Source organism: Oryza brachyantha, chromosome 10, assembly GCF_000231095.2.
Source record: "Oryza brachyantha chromosome 10, ObraRS2, whole genome shotgun sequence".
In the NCBI taxonomy this organism is placed as follows: Eukaryota; Viridiplantae; Streptophyta; class Magnoliopsida; order Poales; family Poaceae; genus Oryza; species Oryza brachyantha.
The window spans coordinates 1,200,822-1,223,651 of NC_023172.2; the positions used below are offsets into that span (position 1 = coordinate 1,200,822).

The 22,830-nt window shown below is 40.6% G+C and overlaps 1 pseudogene; it reads left to right on the top strand.

Moving 5' to 3' along the window:
• Window positions 1-8,354: 8,354 nt before the first annotated feature.
• LOC102699716 lies at window positions 8,355-16,356 on the top strand (annotated as a pseudogene).
• Window positions 16,357-22,830: the final 6,474 nt, after the last annotated feature.

Consider the following 22,830-nt stretch of genomic DNA (forward strand, 5'->3'; position numbering starts at 1 on the left):
TTATAACGCATCAGAGAAACCAGAAAATCCGTGAGGTGCTCCTGCCCTATTTTTCAGTTGAGGGCTTTTACAGTGCATTGGAGGTACCGGAGAGACACCTTTGCCTATAATGAACTAGACTAGAGAAAACCCTGCGTACGTGTGTTGCCATGACATAACTAAGCATGAGCTGTAAACTGGATTTGCTTTGTTGTTAAACGATTTGACAATGTAAACCATCCGTATATTATCGAATGCTAAAAATATCAAGATAGAATATCTTGGTAAGAGACCAAAAGGAATAAATAATTGAGATGATGTGTTAAAAATTCTAGGAATAAATATGATGGTGTGCATAGCAAGAAAACAGACAGTTTGCACCATAAATGAATGATCCAAAGGCACAAACAATTAGAATGATTTGGATTCATTAACTATGTACCGTATAATGTTGCCAAGTGGATTAACAAATTTTAAAACTGAATCATAAATGAAATATGGTAAGAAACAACTTTATTTCTTATTACATCGAACAAACAGAGGCAATCGACACATCGTCCGGGTCACCGGCACGGCCATGTAGATGCGCTATTATGGTTGTGCTGGATGCAATACCCACACACCAAGTTTTTAATACAGTTCGAGAGGACCACCGGACGCTGTCATATTGTCCAGTATATATGTAGCCAATTGATAGACATAAAATAAACCTGCAAAAAGGGTTCCAACAACATTTTCGGTTATAACAATATCATCTCGTCGTAAGCAAGTAGCTCATCATAACAAGTTTACTACTACAAAACCGGTCATTATGTGACGGGCCTAAAACCAAATTTTATGAACAACAACGGTCTGGTTAGTGATAAGTGATCGCTGATGAGGAAGACTCATCAGTGACAGGCCAAAGGTCATCACCGAGGAGCCTTATTTTTTAATAGGCCAGAAATAAACCCGTCCCTGATAGCATATCCATAACGGGCACAAATTCTGGCATGTTAAAGAAGACAATAGAACCTCTCAGGACCCATCATCGATAACTCATCCATGACGGGCATATATTATGGCCCTTCACAGGTGATAAAAAAACACAAAAATAATTTGAGTAAAATTAATCTTTGATGGGCCCATATTGTAGCTCGTCACGGATGATTCATCTGTGACGGGTGCTTATTACGGCCATTCAAGGATGATGAAATACACACATATATATATGTGTGTGTGTGTGTATATATATGTGTGTATTTCATCATCCGTGAATGGCCGTAATATATATACACACATACACATATGCATTCACATAAATATATCGAATCACAATCACATAAATTGTTATCATGCTGACGTTGAAACTAAAGAGTCTGACTCTTTTGAAGCCGTCACGTCCATAAATTACATCAATTTCCAAACAATAACATGTATTGAACCTTGGTCCAGGACCAACCCAAATACATACTATATCAAATTAATACATATCCATTATCTTAATTAAACAAATAAAATAAATAGTCTTAACGATGTAGCGGAGAAAAAAAACTATAATGCAGCTAAGAGAAGCACAGCTGCTGCACAACCCAGCACTTTAGCATAGCAACCCGCGTAATCTTCGAGCGTTTCCTCGTCACATGTAGCTTTGGCTTTTGGCACTACGAGAAACTATTTATTCCGTGATGAAATTTGATGAAATTTTCGTGATGTATTTAGAGATCGTCACGGATATGCAATTATAGATACAGGACCCATACTATCGTGACAGTTTATCGATTTCGTCATGAACCGGCCTAAAACCTGCGATGTTATAGCAATTTCATCGCGATATACAAATATAATATTAAAAACTGATAATATGAGAAAAAAAATTGGAATAGAAATAGGAAACAAATATAATATTAAAAAAATAATATGAGAAAAAACAAAATTAGCAATAGAAATAGAAAAAGGCAAAAAACATGGCAGAACACAGACCCGAACAGCAGACCTCTAGATACGATTTAGAAGCGCAGACGCTACACATGAATTAATTTGTGGCATCATAGCGTTTTTTATTTCGGAATTGCTATATGACATTTCTTATTATTTTTTGGCCGCCTCGTCACGGCCCACCCGCCAGGTCACCCGCCTCACGCCCTCCCTGCAGCTCCCCGATTGAGCCAGCGGTGGCGGCGGCGGTTGCTGCTCCCCTGCACGGCGGCGACGGTGGCGGATAGTGCTCCCATGCGTGGGGGCTGCTGCTCCCTGCACGCGGCTACGGTTCCCAGGCATCGGGTTTCGGGACTGCTCCTATGCAGCGGCGTCGACGGCTGCTTCTCCCCTACGGTTGTTTCTTCTTCACCCAGCAACACCACTCCTACTGCTCTAATGGCAGGCATATGCTCTTCTTTTCTCTCTCTCATCATAGTAACGTGCAAATGCCAAACCATTATGTATCAACCTTGTAGATTAATAACTGATTAGGTCAAGCTTCAAGTTTATTCATTTAGTGGCACCAAACATCAGATTGTGCTTGTTCAAATGCCTGACATAGAATGATATCTTTTTGTTTCATTACTTTCTGAAACAGTTCACCAAAGTTCAGATTTATTCATTTAGTGGCACTGAACTATGATGAAAATATTGTTGTTGAACTCTTATGTATAACCTGTGAAATATTGTGTCTATTAACACTCCCTCCGTTTCAAATTACTTGTCGTTTTAGGTTTGTCCTAAGTCAAACATTTTAATCTTTGACCACTAATTATAACAGCTCATATGGTTTGATATTATATTGTTGACAATTTTAGATTCACTGTGAGAAGTACTTTCATAATATATAATTAACATGGTATTAAACTACACAGAATTCTAGAAATTAATGGTCAAAGATTAACATGCTTGACTTAGGACAAACCCAAAATGACAAGTAATTTGAAACGGAGGTATTAGCTGAAATGCTGTCAAAATTTTCAGTTTTTTTTGGAAACCGCTAAATGCTTAGCTGCAGCTATAGCCGGCTATAGCTTCTCTTAGCTGTTGGAGAGCCCAACAGCTAAAAGGCTTAGCCCGCTATTTAGAACTTTGATTTTTCATCTAATCATCTGCACTTTTTCGAATGCTGGAAACTTTTGGCTGAAATGAAACCTTTCTCAGTTTTGACTACAATTTCTAGAAGTTGTGCTGACATCCGGGCTGTATTAGCAGATCTATTTTTACAAGGGAGATAATTGGCATCACATTGTTTTTATTGAGTATGTTCATTTTTTGTTTTCCAACTCTTGTAACTCGTTTATTGCCTTCTAATTCTCTGAATGCAGCCTTTATATTACATTGCCACAACTATGAGTATTGCATAAGCTGTGTCGACCTTGGCATCCTAATTAAGGATTATTGCTCCACGTATTTCCTGTTTACTGTTAAACAAAATCATAGATTTTAACTGATCTGTGTACAACTGGAACTTATAAACATGAAAAGTGAAAAAGTTAATTCTATGGGAACAAACATCCTGTTACACAGAAAAAGTTTCTTACAAAATATTCTTACAAAAAAAACATTTCGCTCAGTATGATTTGCGATTGGTACAGAATTTGTCCCATTTTGTCCAGGCATAACGCATCAAATATGATGTGAGTCATCAAACCCCTCAATTAGAAACTCAAGAATTTTATATGATAGGTATCTTATAGTCCTCAATTTTCCATACATGACAGTGCGAGAACTACTTCGTAACAAGCTAATTATGCCCAAACATTATAGTTGATATGCACTTCGAAATAAAATAGCAGCAAATCTGCAAGTAGATAAGCTTATCACCTATATTCTCTCCAACTGGGAGCACAAAATATCTGCAAGAATAATGTTGGAGTAGCAAAAATCATTTCAGGTTATCTGTATACAGTATTTGTATAGTATCTTATGCAGAATAGAAGCACTGAGGCACATAAGTTGCCACAGGATTAACCACCATGTGGCAGGAAAAAAATACAGACCTGCTGCTATCAATAACAGGTTCCACCGGATGTGGTTCGTCCTCTCTAAGATTTGTTTCTTCTATTTGTACCTGAACATATTAATTTCACCATTCTAATCCATATTATACAGCAAGAACTTTACACTGTTCCCATCTTGTTTATACAGCACAAAGTTTGCACTGTAACACATAAAATTATTAGCAGATAGAAGATGTGATTTATTCAGTGTAAAACATGTGGGAACAGCTGCACTGTTTGAGGTGGTCTTACTATATGCTTAACATGCTTAAACCCAACATGCCTTGGAACAGTATAAAGAAATGGTACGTTTTCTAATCTTTACCATTATCAAAAAATCAATGTATTATCCAAACATACCCTGAAATGTGTCTAAGGAATCAACATTGGTGATCGCATGAGCACTAACCAACAGCACTCTTTCTGACGGCCTCGAGGATGAGCTTGTCGCACCCAGGCTCTATCCATTTGGTGATGAAAGACGGCAGGTTCAGGCGCGGGCTGCTCTCCAGCAGCAGCTCGTCGTGGACGATCTGGTACGCCGCGTCCTTGGATATCGACTTCTCCCCGAGCTCGTACCTCGGCACCGGCTACTGCACGTACCTCGACGCGAACATGGCCGCCGCCGCCTCGCTGGCATCGCCGAGCTCCTTGACGTGCATCAGAACCATACCCGTGGCTCCTCTTGATGTCTTCCTGAAACGCACACACGACGAGATTTAGGCCCTGGCACCTGACGACACGACGGGAGAGTAGGAAAAAAAATATACATGTTACCTACACATGGCTTAGCGATTCTACAATATTATTGATCTAGATTTAAGTGTATTATTACTATCAATCAGGTTGCTATCACCGCACAAAACTCATGTTGCTCTTAACCAAGAGTAGATCACCTGTCTTTATATTTTATCTAGAAATAATAAAAAAAATCTACCAAGGTCAGCAATGCAACATTTGTACCGCTAGCTAGCTAGGCTTAACATGTCGTGAGCACGAGTTTGTACATTCTTGTTTCTTGATTCCTGTTGCCGCTTTGTTCAATTAGTTAAGATTGTCACCCTCATCTTTTCGCATCTACTTATACTTAAGGTCATCTAACTAGCGGCATTGTAGTATTCTAATTATGTGTAACATTTTTTGTATTTAAACTATTTATGTTGTTATATTTGCACATTTCTAACTTGTTAAATTAATCGTTTGTTGATGTTATAAGATATTATTTCTATATATGTATTGTATTTTAACTAAATTAGTGTTATTTACAGCGTTCGAAAACTTTGGTAAATGATGTTGACTTGTGGACTACCAACGAAAAATTCTTTGATTAGCCACCGCGTTCGTCAATCCAAACACACATCTAGGGACATCGTACTTGAGCCAAGGCTTTGCTTTTGGATGTCTACTGGGTTGGGCTGGCTCAGCCGTTGAGATGGCCTGCTTTGCTTGGGAGCTTAGCTGCACTAGATGCTGAGCTAGTTAATTAATTAGGGGAAAAGGAAGCGAGAGTTGGGTTTGGTTGGTTCAGCCCGGCCACTAACAATGAAGTTCTGGAATTGGATTTATTTTTTAGAAAATACTTTGACTTACCCAGAAGTATTTAGCACGTCATGTTTTGGACACACAAGGCAATTGATTATGTTCAACACGTTTTAGATCCTTACGATAGCACCAAGTTTAAACAGATCGAACTTCTCATTCAGAAAGCTACTGGGGTCCATTAGTACTTGTTGAAAATTTTAGACGTCTAAATGTCTTTTGAATTATTCGGAATCTTAAAAACATAACAGAGCTATGCCCATAGAAATCTGTTTTGGACCTGGGCCTTATAATTAAGTATAGTGATCTTATAATATTAGGGATGATCTCACACCTCAGATAACTCATAAAGAGGTAGCCTCGTTGAAAATATGGTTTGAATTTTTTTTTGGATTAAACAGTTTCTTGTGTAACCACAATAACTTCATGTGCTACACATTCATCTACAATTAATATTGTGTTCTTTCTTAATTCTTTTTGTGAACTCTTCTATTATTTGCATGGGCAAAACTTTTGTAGTGAGATCGATCGTAAGCATGGTCAATAATAATTGAGAAAATTCTCTATGTAGCCCTAAAAATTTACTCAATCTGTTTGATACTCTTGAATTTACCTTATTCATAACGTACCCTTGAGTTTTTATTTTGATCCCCTCCGTACCAGTTTCGCTAGTTGGCCGTTAACTATTTTTAAAATGACTATATTATCCCTCTGGTACATATGTGTTACGTACTTGATAAATTTTCATATGAAAAATTAACTTATACTAAACTAAAAGGATATAACCATTTAATACCAAACTTGAAATATAAAAGTTAATGTTTTGAAGTTTTTTAAATTATTATTAAATTCATAAATTAGTTTCACCATAAAATTGAGAACTAAAACTATATGTTATTTAGGTTTAAATTTTTGTGAAGATGTATGAAATTCATCAAATTTGATTTGAAGTTTATTTAAAAATTTTAAATATGTTTTTTAGTTTGTGATGAAATAATTCCATCCCCTTTGTCTTTCACAATAAATAATTTACATATCCAACATTTCTACCTTTTAGCAATATACCGAGGACAATAAAGTCATTTGTAAAATAACTAACGGTGAAGCTAATAGTCAACTAACCGAATGTGCATGTAAAAGATCCAAATAAAAACTCAAGGATATATAAAAGATCAAGCAAATCTCAGGGGTGTAAATCTCAGGGGTGTAGAAGTGGTTGGAAGAAATTAGAGGGACATACAAAGAATTAGCCCATAATAGTTCTAGATGTAATAGTACGGTGTAGCTACTGCTATGGAACGACTGGCCAATCGCAAGTATCACAGTATAAACATTTTCATATCACCAAAACAAACCATCGGAAAATGTACACTTAATTTCGCATCAGCACAAATAAACAAATAAATACTTGTAGAAATCATAGTAGCGGCTGGCCTTTTACGTTGACTATAGGACCGCGAACTCATGGATCGACCTCGTGCTTAGCTTGCGTGTGTATATATGCGGGTGTACATATGGGTCACGCGGACTCGTGGTTGTTAGTTTATTTATAAATCGATGAGTAAGTGTGAGAGGAACCTGATCTCTCTAGGAGCGTTTGACTTGTCGATGTTGTCATGTTGATATGTTCTATGCTCACTGGTTTTCTACTCGGCCGCCTTAGGCGGCACTTCTTCCCAGCCAATAATACCTCGTTCATCGTATGCTTCCTAAACGATTAAACAATGTGTTTTTAAAAAAACAATGTCGATATAAAAGTTGTCTAAAAAATTCAGATTAATATGTTTTTTATTTTTATAACCGATAATAAATCAATTATATATTTTTTCACGTGGGCTATATAATAATCCGAGTGGTCTCAATTGAGGAAAGGATTTTGATTACTCGATTGCATATTCATTGCTTTCTTCAATACCACCTATATAGTCATGAAAATTTTAATGAGATATATTAATATGCGATATATCAGTCAATAAACATGAAAGTTCACATATTAATGCTTCTTTTCATATTTTTTATTTTTTAATAAATGCTACCTCTATTTCAAAATATAAGACTTTCTAGTATTATCTATATTTATATGGATGTATAGTGTATTTAGACATATATATAAGAGAAAAACTAACAAATGTAATTGATAAACACTTAATTCTAAGAAATGTCATTGACGAATGCAAGTTCTACAAAATATCATCGTACAAACAAATTTGTCTAACAAATCCTATTGTCGTTAGGGTTCCGTCAAGTGTTATAGTATGAACGGTAAATTTAATGGCAAAAATAGATGGAACCCTAACGGCGATGATATTTCTTAGACAAAGTCTTGTTGGATAACATTTTGTAGAACTCGTACTCGTCAATAACATTTTTTAGACTTAGATATTTGTCAATGTTATTTTTTAGATTTTTTTCTATATAAACAATATATGTTGATATATCGATGAATATAGACTTTTTACCGCACGAAAAAGAACAAGTATTTAGGTAATATGCAATAAGAAAATGGACGAAAAACCACGAGGGATGAGTAATTAAAAAACCATCGAGCACGAGTAGTAGTACCACCGCATGCTTGCACATGCATGCAGCGATCTAGGAGATCGATCGCGCCGCGCGATATCTGGCGGCCACATGATCCAATCCAAGAAACGCGCGCGCAATTCATATCTCACTTCTCACCACCTCTCTCCTGCAAGCTAGTTCCGATACAACGGCATAAAATATCATTGCTCGTTGACACTGCACCGGCCGTCACACTTACCCAACGCGTACGACCAATAAACAAATTGAAGCGAGGGCGGCGAGGGCTACAAGGTGCGCCCCTCTAGCTCGATCACCTGCCGTCGATCGATCTCTTGCCGGTGAGAGAGAGGGATGGCGGCGGCGGCGGTGGCGGAGCCGTCGATGACGCTGCTCGAGTTCCTCCGCACGCGGACCCCCGCCAGGGGCCCCAAGCTCGGCATTGGCGAAGGTCAGCTCCCTTCCTACCTACCTGCCGCCATTGCGATCTCAGATAATCTCCCCCTCTTCCTAGTTTAGTCTGTTCGTCCTTGTTCTTTTGTTCGATCGGATAATTCTTGAGCTGGAATAATAGATGCACACACCCTCTATTTTAAATAACTAATATCAAAACTATTCATTCATTCTTAAACATATATTGGTATCTCGTATTCTTTGCGCAAGAAGTTTAGCACGTCTATAAGCAAAAACTCAAAACTTATGTACATCATATTCTAACCATTTAAGAGTGATTAATGGTCAAACCGAAAGCATAGCAGTTATTACGCTGTCGGATATTTTAAAATAGAAGAGTAAATTAATATTATATACTTTATAAATGCATGTAAACTTCGTACGTCTTTCATGTATTTAACAATCAACAAATATAAAGTTTCTTTCGATTACAATGGAGAACATACATATGCAGTACACTGTACTCGTACAAACCGTTAATACGCATCCTAAACCGTGAGTCGGATATTAACAAATATCACTAGCATTAAGTCTTAATTTTTGTTTATTTCTATTAAAATAATTTATAAACTTAGATTACTATCAGTGACAGCGCACCTCTCAATCCTGAAGGGAATCATTCCAACCTTTCCGCCTCCGATTTGTACCTTTTTGTTTGTTTTTTTTTTGTTGCTTTATTAAGTAGGAGTATTAGGTAGCAGACTCTCACATGTGGACAAACATGCAACGAATGCAACTAGAACAATTCCGAATGCCTCCAACGTGTCTCATTAATTTCTATCGATACAGATAATATATACGTGCAGTGATATTGCTGTCATGCATACATAATATGCTGATTACTTCTTCTTAGATGTCCATTTATAAGTAATGAAAAATGAAGATATCCTTATTAAATTAGAGATGTTTATGGGTGGGAGGATATATGGGTAAATGGGGAGAACTTTGAAGTAGAGGTGGTATATACAAGTCACAGTGGGTCTTACGACCGTTTAGTTCGCGAAAAGAAAATTTTTTGGCGTCACATCGGACGTTTTACAGAATGTTGTAAAGGGTTTTCGGATATGAATGAAAACATAAATTTTCGGATATGAATGAAAAAACAAATTTCATAGCTCACCTAAAAACTACGAGAATAATCTTTTGAGCTTAATTTTCGTTGTTAGCACACGTGGGGTACTGTAACGCTTATGGCTAATCATACACTAATTAAGCTCAAAAGATTTATCTCACGATTTCTCATATAACTGTGTAATAACGCTTATGCCTTATTTGCCGATGAGCGCGAATCTTCGGGAAGCTTCCTAAGCTCTCCTTCCTCTGCCCTGGTCTAGTTACGGTCATTTCCCCGTCACAACCTCCCTTTCTCCTCCATCTTCGGCAGGCGGCAGCTTACCTCTAGCGAGAGTGGGAAGGGGTCCGGTTTCCCCACTCTCCTTTTTTTAAGTTAGGTTGGTACTTGGTACACCCTTTTTGTCAGGTTTTCTTGTGATCATCCTTGTCCCATAATATTAGTAATCCTTATCCCATAATATCAGTAGTACTCTGAATTACCATGCTTGATTATTTGCAATTCTGAATATATGAATATTATGATAAGTTATATTTTAGGACGAAAAGATTCGTACAAGCAGTGACAATAACACCTCTGTATATCTTTGCGCTTCTGCTTGGGTTTATAAGACAAAATTTAAATTTTTGACTTTAATTTAGAGTTGATTTTAAGATTTTTTTTCACTGAAGTATTATATTCAGACTTGGTTTTTAGCCATTTAGATGGCTAAGAATACGTATATAAAAATTTTATTTACAAATTATTTTTTATTTCAAATATGTCATCAAACAATGCCCTCCTAGATGTGGTTGTTTTTTAAAGTAAATTTTGTGAGACTACGTGTATTATGACCTAAGTTGCACCACACCTTATAGGTTTTAGCACATGGCATATAGCTTTAGACCTAGAAATAATGGTCGAAGAGTTTCACATGACCGTACTTAACCAATTTAACTAAGTGTTATAGCAAAACAAAATTACTATACATACGATTATTTTCGAATGATTAGCATTAGCATACGAGCCGACGGGACAGACGAATAGCATGATCACTTGAGGCAGTTCACGGCGAGCTCCTGCCTCACGCTGCTGGGCAGCCTCCACCACTGCGCGGTCACCACCAGCGAGGGCATCGGCAACTCCAGGGATGGCTTCCACCCGGTCCAGCGCCGCCTCTCCGGCTTCCACGCCTCGCAGTGCGGCTTCTGCACCCCGGGCATGTGCGTCTCCATCTTCTCCGCGCTCGCCGCGGCCGACGGAATTGCCTCGCCCTCGCCCTCCTCCTGCGCACCGCCGCTGGGGTTCTCCAGGCTCACCGCCGCCGAGGCCGACAGGGCCGTCTCCGGCAACCTGTGCCGCTGCACCGGCTACAGGCCCATCGTCGACGCCTGCAAGAGCTTCGCCGCCGACGTCGACCTCGAGGATCTCGGCCTCAACTCCTTCTGGAACAAAGGCGCCGCCGGCGGACGCGCTCACGTCAGCAAGCTGCCGGCCTACTCCTCCTCCAGTGGCGCCGCCGTTGCCACCTTCCCGGAGTTCCTCAAGTACGAGATTAAGTCATCCGCTGGCGCTCCGGCCGTGCCGGTTACCGGCGGCGGAGGAGGTTGGTTCCATCCTAGGAGCATCGAAGAGTTCCACATGTTGTCTGCCTCCAACCTGTTCGACGAAATGTCCGCGAAGATCGTGGCATCAAACACTGGCTCCGGAGTGTACAAGGATCAGGACCTCCATGACAAGTACATCAATGTCTCGCAGATTCCAGAGCTTTCAGCCATCCACAGAAGCAGCAAGGGCGTCGAGATTGGAGCAGCCGTGTCGATCTCCAAGGCCATCGAGATACTACTCTCATATGAACGAGGCGCGGTGGTGTTCTGAAAGATCACCAATCACCTGAGCAAGGTGGCCACGCCGTTCGTCAGGAACACGGCGACCATAGGAGGCAACATCGTCATGGCACGGAGGTTGTCGTTCCCGTCAGACATTGCAACTGTTCTCCTCGCTGCAGGATCAACTGTCACCATCCAGCAGGTGGCTTCCAAGAGTGTGTGCCTCACTCTGGAGGAGTTCCTGAAGCAGCCTCCATGTGATTCCAGGACTTTGGTCATCAGCATCTCTATCCCAGATGGGGTTCAGACGACGGCATCGCCTTCGAGACGTTCCGTGCAGCTTCTCGTCCATTTGGGAATGCTGTCTCATATGTCAATTCTGCATTCCTGGCAAGGAGTTCGGTGGATGCGGTATCAGGGAACCGTCTTGTTGAGGACGTTTTCCTGGCATTTGGTGCATTCGGGTCCAAACACGCCATCAGAGCTAGGAAGGTTGAGGAGTACTTGAAAGGAAAATTGGTCAGTGCACCTGTGATACTTGAAGCAGTTCATCTGCTTAGAGGTGTTGTATCACTAGCAGATGGCACGACACATCCTAAATACAGAGTCAGCCTAGCCATCAGTTTCCTGTTCAGATTCCTGTCTTCCCTTGCTAATGGCTTGGATGAGCCTGAAAATGCTGATAGTGTTCCCAATAATTCATGTACCACTAATGGAGCCACCAGCGGTAAAACTGAGTCGAAGGTTGACAGCTCCGATTTACCAATAAAGTCAAGGGAAGAGATGGTCTTTTCTGATGAATACAAACCTGTCGGAAAACCAATCGAGAAAGCTGGCCCATTGCTCCAAGCTTCTGGTATATATACTCTTTCTTTCTTGTTACGATATATGCACAATTTTGTAATATTAGTTTTGCTTTAACTTTTTTTTGAATGAAGGAAATTTGCTTAGTTTCTTTGAACTACTGTAGTCTAAAATTTTGCAACCTATGTCTAGAACTCCTTGGAGTTTGATTACCTGAAATCCTGAACTTGTCATTCAGGTGAGGCAGTGTACGTTGATGATATCCCTGCTCCAAAGGATTGCCTCTATGGGGCATTTATCTACAGCACACACCCTCGCGCTCACATAAAAGGTGTAAACTTCAGATCATCTTTGGCTTCACAGAAGGTTATCACAGTTATCACTGCAAAGGACATTCCTACCGGTGGTGAAAATGTTGGATCCTGCTTCCTCCCGATGCTAGGAGATGAAGCACTTTTCGCTGATCCAGTTTCTGAATTTGCTGGTCAAAATTTCGGCGTTGTGGTACTTACATCTAAACCACCTGAACTTTTTTTTCAGATGAGCCAAAACTAGTTAGTAATATTTGCGAATATTCAGATTTTTTTTATAATATATTGAATCTTACCATGTCTTGTTCCCTTGCTGTTATTCAGATTGCTGAGACACAGAAGTACGCCTATATGGCAGCGAAGCAAGCTGTCATTGAATATAGTACTGAAAATCTTCAGCCACCAATTCTGACAGTAGAAGATGCTGTCCAGAATAACAGCTACTTTGAAGTTCCCTCATTTTTAACTCCTATGCCAATTGGTGGCTTCAACCAAGCCATGTCTGAAGCTGATCACAAGATCATAGGTGGAGAGGTAGTACTTTTTCTCCAAACATGCTAAAGCTCTAATTTTGCATCTCTATATATTAGAACAATTTCGCTGTGCATCACGATCAACTGAGCAGTAGGTGCTTAGAAAGAAAGGATTGTATGGTGTCAGTTACTGACAATTCTAGGAAAAATACTTACACCTTGTTTGTTTTTTGGCACGTACAGGTGAAACTTGTATCCCAGTACTATTTCTACATTTGAGACACAAGCAGCATTGGCTATCCCTGATGAAGATAACTGTATAACAATCTACTGCTCGACGCAAATGCCTGAGCTTACTCAACATATTGTTGCAAGTTGCCTCGGCATTGCATATCATAATGTCCGTATTATCACGAGAAGAGTTGGAGGCTTTGGTGGAAAGGCAATGAAAGCAATACATGTAAGCATTTGACTGACCAACCCTTTGCATTTGCAGAAAAATTATATTCTTAAACCAGTGGAATTTCCCGTCTAGTGGAGTTAGTACATGTTTTATTGCCGTAAGCTATTTTACAAGAGAGTAAAATGCTCGTACGTTGTTACGAAACTAAAAGTATTGCTTCAGCACTTAGAGAACATATTTTGAATTCCCCAGCTAATTAGATATTTTCAGTTGAGTTTTAAGAAGAGAATAGTGAGTGGTCCCACATGTTTGAATGTGAGAAGTCGGTGCGGTGTTGGGCGGTGGACGGTAGATTCACTGCCATCTGCCACTACTACTCGTCTCCTCTCTTTTAGAGTAGTATACATGAACCAACCATTATTGATGGGCAACTGAGATCTCTGTTTTGCTATCAGAACAGAGATTTTAACTGCTGATGTTGCGCTAGACTTAGATCTGAGTATTTCCAATGCAGAACTTCTAGACATAAGTTTGACCAGAAGAACTATTGTTTGACAGGTTGCAACTGCTTGCGCTGTCGCAGTATTCAAGCTGCGGCGCCCTGTTCGAATGTACCTCGATCGCAAGACGGACATGATAATGACGGGAGGGCAGCATCCGATGAAGGTGAAGTATTCCGTTGGATTCAAGTCCGATGGCAGGATCACGGCCCTGCACCTTGATCTCAAAATCAATGCCGGTATATCAATGGACTTCAGCCCAGTGATGCCATCCGCCATTGTTGGTGCTCTGAAGAAGTACAACTGGGGCGCTCTCGTGTTTGACATCAAGGTCTGCAAGACGAACGTCTCGTCCAGGTCGGCGATGCGAGCTCCCGGCGACGCGCAGGGCTCGTTCATCGCCGAGGCCATTGTCGAGCACGTCGCGTCTGCACTCTCGTTGGACACGAACGATATCAGGAGGAAGAACCTCCATGACTTTGAGAGCCTCAAGCTGTTCTTCGGGGATAGCACCGGTGAGGCTTCAACGTACAGCCTCGTCACCATCTTCGACAAGCTAGCCTCGTCGCCGGAGTACCAAAGGAGGGTCGCCATGGTGGAGCAATTCAACGGCAGCAACAGGTGGAAGAAGCGGGGCATTTCTTGCGTGCCGATCACCTACCAGGTGAGTCTCCGGCCAACTCCGGGGAAGGTCTCCATCTTGAACGACGGCTCCATCGCCGTCGAGGTCGGTGGCGTCGAGATCGGGCAGGACCTGTGGACCAAAGTGAGGCAGATGACCGCTTTCGCGCTGGGCCAGCTGTGCCAAGATGACGGCGGCGGCGAGGGCCTCCTCGACAAGGTCCGTGTCATCCAGGCCGACACCCTGAGCATGATCCAGGGAGGCTGGACCGCCGGGAGCACCACCTCCGAGGCCAGCTGCGAGGCTGTTCGGAAGTCATGCGCCGCGCTGGTCGAGAGGCTAGTGCCCATCAAGGAGAGAGCTGGCAACGTACCATGGAAATCCTTGATTGCCCAGGTGAGCTAGAAAATAAAAATCTCATTTTTCAAGTAGTAAACTGAAAGCATAAGTGGCGGGCAGATCGTATTTTCTGAAACATTACTGTTGTTAGTCTGTCTGACGCTCTGACAGCGTTGTGAATTGATCTTCGCTTTCAGGCAAGCATGGCTAGCGTGAAACTGACGGAGCACGCGTACTGGACTCCTGACCCGACGTCCACTAGCTACTTGAACTATGGAGCAGCCATCAGTGAGGTACATTTTTTAAAATAAAATTTTCGTATGACCGTCTAGATCACATCAAAAACCAAGAGTATGTACCATCAAGGGTTTAAAAGGGTTTCCGTACATTACTGCACTACAGACCTTGATCCAAATTACACCAGCAGCTCTGAAAGTGTATTTTGCTAATCAGAAATCTACATATCTATGAACTGTATTCTCCAGGTGGAAGTCGATGTATGACTGTGGGCAACCACCATCCTGAGGAGCGACATCGTTTATTACTGTGGGCAGAGCCTGAATCCTGCTGTGGACTTGGGCCAGGTCAGTCAGTCAATTATTTTCGCTTTTGCTTAATGTTATAAGTCAAAATTTAAACTTTCGACCTAAAATTTAAAGTTGATTTTAGAGTTTTTTCAATATCATTTATTTTTTAGACTTTTAATTTTATATCGCTAAAAATACATATATAAAATTTTTATTCATAAATTATTCTTGGTTTGCAAATATGCTGTTTCTCACTTGATATCAATCTGCTGCTACTACTAATTGGAATACGTTTGAAGCATTAATTAATTGGCTCTATGCATGTGTCAATATAAATGCAATCTGCTAGTTAGCTAAAATTTTGGTGGTCGATCCTCGATCGATCAGGTGGAGGGCGCGTTTGTGCAAGGAATCGGCTTCTTGACGAATGAGGAGTACGCGACCAACTCCGACGGGCTCGTCATCCACGACGGCACAATGACGTACAAGATCCCCACCGTCGACACCATCCCCAAGCAGTTCAACGTCGAGCTCATCAACAGCGCCCGCCATCACAGCCGCGTCCTCTCCTCCAAAGGTATACTATCGTCTCGATGTCTCCTCCCTTTGCTAGCTCTCGCCCCCATCAAGAACAACACTACTGAAAGTTATAGCTTTTCAATATGCATCGCAGCGTCCGGTGAGCCGCCGCTGCTGCTGGCGTCGTCGGTGCACTGCGTGATGAGGAAGGCGATCAGGGCGGCGCGGAAAGAGTTCGCCGCCGCAGCCGGCGGCACTGGGCTGGCGGGCGGCCCAGAGCTGTCGTCGTTCCAGATGGACGTGCCGGCGACGATGCCGGTCGTCAAGGAGCTCTGCGGCCTCGACGTCGTCGAGAGGTATCTCGAGAGGTACACCGCGAAAGCCTAGAGATGGCTCCGTTGGCTTGGCTTGTAAGCGCTCGCGTGTTCATGCGAAATACTACCTTTTGTTTGTAAATGGACATCATTGTTGATATTTGTATAACGTTTCACCATTAATTTTATTAAAAAAATATGTAAATACTGGTTATTTTTCTGACTCAGTTTAATTTCTATATTTGTATAAAAGAGGAGACGGGGTGACAGTGAGGGATGAATCTGCTATTCACCCATACACTAACTTAAAAAATGAATGTCTCACATGTTAACCACCACCACTTGCTCTATTTTTTCTGTGAGGAATAAAAGGACTACTAAATTAATGTGTCCAAACACCACTAACAAATATATGCATCAATTAAATGATAATATATGTTAGAATTGATTTTATAACATGTTAATGATAATATATGTAGAAAAACTATTACCATTAAAATACTTTAGTATTGTTTATATTTTTACATATTACAGCAATTTTTGAACGAGAAGAGTAATTAATTACTATATAAAAAGTAAAGGCCTTGTATATTTTAAACGGAGGAAGCAAGTTTTGGAGAAAATATATTTTTTTTCAGTTTTGACTATATACCAAGATCATATATATTACCTCTGTCCCTAAATGTTTAACGACGTTGACTTTTTTATGCACGTTTGACTATTCGTCTTATTCAAAAAATTACATAATTATTAATTATTTTTACATCATTTCATTTATTGTTAAGTATACTTTTATGCATATATACAGCTTTACATATTTTAAATTTTTTTTAATAAGAAGAATGGTCAAACGTGCATAAAAAAATCAACGTCGTCAAACATTTAGAGACGGAGGGAGCAGTAAACCAACAAATTCCAAGTTGGACTTGGCCAAACCAAGACCTAGCCAGCGATGCCATCACCTTCTGGTTGATAGCCTATGCTACCAAACACCAGGAAGCTACCGTGTGCCACAAACTCACGGTATAATGCTGAAAATACTAGGGAACGACGTTACGTAGAGAAAACTCCAGGGAACGATCAGTCGGTAGCCTCACACCATTGCCTTGTGATAGCTATGTGAGAAAGCACATGTAAACTCGGGATGATGGGAAACTTACCGAGTGAAATCTCGGCAAAAAAAAGAGACGCGGCATTCCGCCTCCAGTAAATGGCACAAGCCAACGGAAAGAAATGTTACCGAGAGCGAGAGACACATGGCGAGGAAGGAGACAAGTACCAAGAGAGCAAGAGACACACGGCAAGGAAGCAAACAGGTACCGAGAGTTTTTAGTAGATGCACACTCACCACCATTGTGCACCTGGCTTTTGTATAATATACATACATACAAGATGATGCTATAGTAATACGAGGCAATTAAGAAATAGATAGGTACACATTATTTCGTACAACCATGACTGGCACGCAAACAAATTGACACCACAGAATAATCACGTGAACATTACCCGCCGATTCTCTCAGTGTTAATAACAAAATGGTATGATAATACAATACAAATGGATCTACAACATACCGGAGACACATGATGCAATAGAATCAGTTCTTACAACCTCTCTCCTAGTGAGGCAATATAATCCTATTTGACTAACCAAACGTGTGCACTGGCAGCTCAAATGAACTTTAGTGTCCTTTGCCGCATCATATACCTGAGATCGACATTTTACAAAAAAAATTAACTGCCAAATAATATTACTGGAAAATGAATCTTTATAGAAAGTATGTTAACTACTAAAAATGAAAATACAATACATGCTAGTTTATGAAAGGTCAATACTTGTGGGTAATTTATAAAAAATGTATTTATTTGCAAATGCATGTTATAACAAACATGAAGTGTAGAATTCAACTTAAAAGTAGTTGTCCATACCTTAGAAATATTCATCAAATAAGATATCCCTGGTGGCAGGACATTCCTCAGATTCATTACATGAGTCCATACATTAAGATTCATCACCGTCGTTGTCGTCGTCATCATCATCTTGAATAGATGATCGAGTGAGAAGCTCCAAGTCTTTGTTATTGCAGATGTCTTTAGTATCCCTGCTAGTGGAAGCCTCCTCAGAATCATTGAATTCTTGACCAAGATCAATTATAAAACTGCCATATAGGCCATCTTCCTGGAAATAGTGGACATCATTGTTGTTGGGGACAAAATCATAATCTTGATCAGTGGGCACTTCTAATCTCCCAACTGGCTGCACTTTATAAACAACTCACCAGTTCGTAAGGTCTTGCACAGATTTGCATGGGTATGGCATGTAATACACTTGTGATGCTTGATGAGCTATAACAAATGGCTGAAACTTTGGAAGGACCGATGCATGAGCAACTTCAACAAGACCAAATCTTGGCGTGTACCTCACTTGGCTTGGGTCAAACCAATGGCAATTGAAGAGCACAAGTGTGAGAGGTTTGCTGCCATCAAAGCTGATTTCTATTATTTCTTTTATGTAACCATAGTACTCAGTACTATCAGTACCATCTCCTTCTCCTATAGTCATCAAACCACTGTTTATTGTAGTTGCATTTGGCCTCTCCTGCTCATACTTATGTGTTCGGAATCGATAACCATTCATATCATACATATTATATAACAAGACTCGAGTGTGGCATCCTCTAGCCACTTGCTTCAAATCATCACTCATAGACTCGTCTATCGTACTCTAGATGTGAAATAAAAGGAAATAACGTCTCAATAAATTGGTGGACAATGCTGAATACATAAACTATGAAAATGTTGAAGAATATATTTTAGAAGAACATAATTATTATTAGATTGTGAATATAGATGCAATTAAGAGTTGTTGTAATGCTAACAAATCAAAACTGAAACTAATAATTTAGATCCATGAGAGATTCAGTTTAGAGTATTTGCAGTATAACTTTATTCTTTTGATGGGGATGATTACTTAGATTGGTGCCATAAATATTCATGAAATCCTTTACATATTGTTCAAGCAACATACAGTATATGTACACATGCATGATCTTATAACAACCTGAGATAGGTCATAGGTAGATTTCCTAATGATGTAAAACAATATGCAGGGCTAAAGATATCTTTATCTGTTTAATTGATGTAGTAATTAGGTTCATAGTCACTATTTACTTGAGTTAAAATAAAGTATGGGTAAAGAAATTACTTGCTCATAGAACCAAGATACAAAATTAGGACGACATCTCCCGGCACCATTCTGTAAGATATTTTCTTGTTGTTGCCTAGTTGGGACTCCTTGTGCAGTCCACTCCTTATCTATAAATTTCATGCAAGATAAAAAAAAAGTGAACCAAAAGGTAAAATTATATGCTTTATGAACTATATGCAATCCATATAAACTTTATACCTAATGTAGTCATCCACTTCAGGAAGGTTCGTAAGTACATAAAGCATGGTAGCATCTCACTCTTCGCCAGTTAAATGTCTAGAGACTCCTCGGCTAGTAGAATCCTCCTTGATAGAGAAGAGACTAAGGGAACAATTAGCGGACTGGGTAGTGACATTGTATTGAGGAATAGGATTATGAATCGTCTGCACTAGATCAGCAAAGTATATAGATGTGAAGTTTGAGATTTCATCCAGTATGTAGACCTCTTCTATGGATGCTTCAACACGAGCTCGGTTTCTAACTTTGCTCTTAAGATATTTTTGGCCTCTTTCAATGGGGTAGTTCGAATTGTACAGGTCCACCCATCCTAGCTTCATATGGTAAGTGAATCATCAAGTGCTGCATTGGATTGAAAAATCCAGTTGGAAAGATCTTTTCTAATTTGCAGACCAAAACAATTACTTGAGTCTGCATGTTTTCCATCTCTTTGGGATCAAACTGTTTTGCACAAAGTTTGCGATAAAAGAAGCTTACCTCTGCTAGCACTTCCCATACATGAGTTGGCATGTAGCCACAAACATTACTGGCAAGAGACGTTCCATCATTATGTGGTAATCATGACTTTTTAACCCATTGAGCCACATGTTTTTTAAATTCACTCCTCTCCTTAAGTTTGATCCATACCCATCAGGAAATTTCAATGTTCGAAACCACTCAAATACTTCCTTCTTTTGATTTCTATTCAAGCAAAAGTCGGCTCTTGGCTTTACCCATTGACCATATGGTTGTTTTTGGATGAGGTTCAACTCAGGCCTATTGCAAAGTGCTACTTGGTCAAGGCGCGAGCCTTGATATTGTCCTTTGTTTTGTCTGGAATATCAAAGCAAGTATTAAATATTGCCTCAGCAACATTCTTCTCATTGTGCATGACATCAATGTTATGAGGAATTAGTAGTTTGTGAAAGTAAGGGAGTCTCCACAAGCTAGATATATGTGTCCAATGGTGAGTTTTGCCATAGTCTACATATCCATTTCCATTAGTAGCAGAGACAAGGCTATCTAACCGAGCACGAATCTCTTGACCAGAGAGATGATGAGGTGGTTCATTAGTAACAACAGTGTTTGTCGTAAAAGAGCTTGAATCACTTCTAGAACTATGATCAGTTGGGAGGAACTGACGATGACAATCAAAGAATGAGTACTTTCCCCCAAATTTCAGCCTTTTTCCTTGGAGTGACTCCATACAGATTGGACATGGCATCTTTCCATGCACACACCAACCACAGAATATGCCATAAGCTGGAAGGTCATGGATAGAATAAAGGAAGGCGGCTCGCATGGTAAAATTTGTCGTGGTGGCACAATCATATGGCAATACACCATGCTGCCAAGCATTCATGAGTTCATCAACCAGGGGCTCCATGAATACACTGATATGTTTACTAGGATAGTTCGGCCCAGGAATTATCAAACTAAGGAACATGTTATGCTGCTGCATACAAATACCAGGTGGAAGGTTCAAGGGAATGACAAACATAGGCCAACAACTGTATGAAGCCTTGCGATGGGAGGTTGTTTTATGGGCAGGAAAGCCTTGCCCTGTGCGTGGCAACACTCTCGCAGAGCTGAGTGTTGAGAGGGGGAGGAGGGGGCAGTGGGGAGACTGTGTGCTGAAGGGAGATGCGTGGCGCGGAGGCGGCCTCGACGGGGAGCAGCGCGGCAGTGGCGGTGCGCAAATCAGGCGGCACCGTCGATGGACGCAGCACAGCGGTGCCATATCGGCAGCAACATAGATGGTGGCGGCATGGCGGGGAGATGGGGGACATGCGAACAAAGATTGGGAATGAGATTCGTGACCTAGCCAAGAGAAATTTTGGGTGCCCGGCAAATATTTGGTGCGCGCGGTTTCTGCCATTAGAGATCAAATAGATAATTTTGTTATTGGATATGGTAAAACAGCCGTTGTTCACTTGGCTAGAGCTCGGGGTCACTAACCAAGAGGTCGTGGGTTCGAACCCAGCCTGGTAAGTTTTCTTTTAGAAATTTCGATCGTATTTTTTATTCATTTATTCTCTTTTTTTTGTCGACTTTTTTCTTTCTTTAACACTTCCTCATTGGATATGGTAAAACGGAATGATTCCTACGAGTTGTCAAAGAGGATACCTCACCGGTACTACTTATAATACCATATCAGTGCGGTACTATCTAATACTCAATTGATACTAGCTAATACTACAGTGGTATAGCACTGCAGCTAGAGATGGCAATGGAGCCCGTTACCTGAAACCTGTAAAGTTTTTACTCTATTAGGAGGCAAGTACGTTTTAAAAAATGTATCTGCGGATCTATTAACAGGCAAAAACTTCACCCAATGGGTATGATGGGTGCAGGTACATTCTTTTGATACCCGAACCCATTAACCCGCGGGTTCAAACTACCCATGGGCCAGCCTAATAATGTGACATGGCCTAAGGCCCACTACTTAGAGACCCTAGGTATAAAAGAAATTTTACATATTACTGTGACAAACTCAATCTTGGCGGCAGCTTCTCCCTCTTGACCGTCGGCGGTGGGTGGCGGGACCACGACTTCTCCCTCTCCCAGGCGGCTGGTGGTGGACCGGCGGCTTCTCCGATCTCCCTCTTAGGCCGGCGGCGGCGCCTCCCTCTCCCTGGTGGCCCACTACCACACATGCATGAAATGGGTATGTGTACCCAACAGGTACCCGTCATCCGTACGGGTGCGGATACGGGTATAAGATAATTTTGTATCCGCTAGCGGGCATGGGTATTTTAATGGGCAAATTTAATTTCAATGGGTACCGATATAGGGTGTGTGAACCCGTTGGGTACATACTCGTTGCCTTCTCTAGCTGCAGGGTTGCAATCTATATTAGTTCCCATCGTGCAAGCGGTGATGGTGGTGCCATGTGTAGGCTGCAATAGTCTATACCTTTCTACAAATTTGGATGGTGTTCCGTCGTTTATCATTTCTCTAAAAACAATCAATGGGACTCCGGCTCAAAAAACTTGGTTGAAATGACATAACAAGTTTTAGTGAGACTCTATCTTGTTTTGTTGTAGAAAAACCACCCATCTTATTTCATTTATTTATGATATCAAGGATAATTTACTATTATGTAATATAAACTTTCCAATGCAACGTATGCTTCTCAAATTAATTTTATATCAACCATAATTTATCATTTATGGCTCGACATGTAATTTATTTTAAAAATTAATTTTAATTTATATAATTAAAATTAACTTGACTCAATGCAACGGACATACATTTTTTC